Source organism: Leptodactylus fuscus, chromosome 6 (assembly GCF_031893055.1).
Source record: "Leptodactylus fuscus isolate aLepFus1 chromosome 6, aLepFus1.hap2, whole genome shotgun sequence".
Lineage (NCBI taxonomy): Eukaryota > Metazoa > Chordata > Amphibia > Anura > Leptodactylidae > Leptodactylus > Leptodactylus fuscus.
Window position 1 is genome coordinate 70384071 of NC_134270.1, and position 2500 is coordinate 70386570.

General features: G+C 47.1%; 2 non-coding genes across 2 annotated transcripts; both read right to left on the bottom strand.

Annotated features, from left to right (window-relative positions):
* Positions 1–623: 623 nt before the first annotated feature.
* LOC142210985 (U6 spliceosomal RNA) lies at positions 624–730 on the bottom strand. Its single transcript, XR_012717088.1, has one exon. It is a non-coding gene; the product is annotated as a U6 spliceosomal RNA (small nuclear RNA).
* Positions 731–1568: 838 nt separating this feature from the next.
* Positions 1569–1675, bottom strand: LOC142210986 (U6 spliceosomal RNA). The gene has a single exon (XR_012717089.1). It is a non-coding gene; the product is annotated as a U6 spliceosomal RNA (small nuclear RNA).
* Between the last annotated feature and the right edge of the window lie 825 nt (positions 1676–2500).

Consider the following 2500-nt stretch of genomic DNA (forward strand, 5'->3'; position numbering starts at 1 on the left):
TATGCAAAACACTTTGCCAGTCCCAGAGGATGCTGGGAACAACAAAGGTGTGGGAGGAGCAAAAGAAAAAAGCGGGAAGAATGGAACTAAACTTAAAACTCCTCCAGAGCCCAAATAGGAAAGCTATCTACAGGGCCCCTCACCTACCTACTACCAAGTATTTAGAATACCGCTGTCTTCTCATATCAAGCTATTTATTTAGGGGGGTCAGATCTGGGAACTTTATCAATATAGGGGATGGTCTTGTCTGGGTAGGTATTTAGGGGATCTGTATACAAGGAGGGGGTCTAGTCTGGGCTTTGTTTTACCTTAGGAGGTTGGGTTTATTAAGGGGATCTGGTCTAGGGTCAGTATTTCTTGGGGGTTGGCTCCGGGCCGCCTTTTAGCTTAGGGGGTGTAGGGTCTGCCTTCATTCAGGGAGTCTGGTATGTGCATTAGCTTAGGGGATGCCATCTGGGGTCTCCATTTGCGTAGGTGGTTTGGGTCGTGTAGTAGCTTGCGGGGTCGGTGTTGCTTTAGGGGGATGTGATGTGGGTCATAACATATGTGTGTCGTCAGACCAAGACGCGTTTGGCTGACTGAAGACTACTGCTATTCCTCCCGAGTTCATGAAAGAATTGCGTCAAAATATGGAACGCTTCACGAATTTGCGTGTCATCCTTGCGCAGGGGCCATGCTAATCTTCTCTGTATCGTTCCAATTTTAGTATATGTGCTGCCGAAGCGAGCACGACTCCTTGGTCTTCATCCCTTGCTATATATGGTCCTCTGAAATTAGCCCTTGTAAATTATGGAGAGAGAGAGGCCCGTATATTGGAATCTTAATCCCAGGAATCTACAGTGGATCATGAGGCTCATTCTCTCCAACATTCCAGGGTTTTCTTTCTGAAATCTGTAAGAGGAGAAATACAAAGACGCAAAGGCATTGAAGATTGCGACAAGAGAATATGCAAAACACTTTGCCAGTCCCAGAGGATGCTGGGAACAACAAAGGTGTGGGAGGAGCAAAAGAAAAAAGCGGGAAGAATGGAACTAAACTTAAAACTCCTCCAGAGCCCAAATAGGAAAGCTATCTACAGGGCCCCTCACCTACCTACTACCAAGTATTTAGAATACCGCTGTCTTCTCATATCAAGCTATTTATTTAGGGGGGTCAGATCTGGGAACTTTATCAATATAGGGGATGGTCTTGTCTGGGTAGGTATTTAGGGGATCTGTATACAAGGAGGGGGTCTAGTCTGGGCTTTGTTTTACCTTAGGAGGTTGGGTTTATTTAGGGGATCTGGTCTAGGGTCAGTATTTCTTGGGGGTTGGCTCCGGGCCGCCTTTTAGCTTAGGGGGTGTAGGGTCTGCCTTCATTCAGGGAGTCTGGTATGTGCATTAGTTTAGGGGATGCCATCTGGGGTCTCCATTTGCGTAGGTGGTTTGGGTCGTGTAGCAGCTTGCGGGGTCGGTGTTGCTTTAGGGGGATGTGATGTGGGTCATAACATATGTGTGTCGTCAGACCAAGACGCGTTTGGCTGACTGGAGACTACTGCTATTCCTCCCGAGTGCATGAAAGAATTGCGTCAAAATATGGAACGCTTCACGAATTTGCGTGTCATCCTTGCGCAGGGGCCATGCTAATCTTCTCTGTATCGTTCCAATTTTAGTATATGTGCTGCCGAAGCGAGCACAACTCCTTGGTCTTCATCCCTTGCTATATATGGTCCTCTGAAATTAGCCCTTGTAAATTATGGAGAGAGAGAGGTCCGTATATAGGAATCTTAATCCCAGGAATCTACAGTGGATCATGAGGCTCATTCTCTCCAACATTCCAGGGTTTTCTTTCTGAAATCTGTAAGAGGAGAAATACAAAGACGCAAAGGCATTGAAGATTGCGACAAGAGAATATGCAAAACACTTTGCCAGTCCCAGAGGATGCTGGGAACAACAAAGGTGTGGGAGGAGCAAAAGAAAAAAGCGGGAAGAATGGAACTAAACTTAAAACTCCTCCAGAGCCCAAATAGGAAAGCTATCTACAGGGCCCCTCACCTACCTACTACCAAGTATTTAGAATACCGCTGTCTTCTCATATCAAGCTATTTATTTAGGGGGGTCAGATCTGGGAACTTTATCAATATAGGGGATGGTCTTGTCTGGGTAGGTATTTAGGGGATCTGTATACAAGGAGGGGGTCTAGTCTGGGCTTTGTTTTACCTTAGGAGGTTGGGTTTATTTAGGGGATCTGGTCTAGGGTCAGTATTTCTTGGGGGTTGGCTCCGGGCCGCCTATTAGCTTAGGGGGTGTAGGGTCTGCCTTCATTCAGGGAGTCTGGTATGTGCATTAGCTTAGGGGATGCCATCTGGGGTCTCCATTTGCGTAGGTGGTTTGGGTCGTGTGGCAGCTTGCGGGGTCGGTATTGCTTTAGGGGGATGTGATGTGGGTCATAACATATGTGTGTCGTCAGACCAAGACGCGTTTGGCTGACTGGAGACTACTGCTATTCCTCCCGAGTGCAT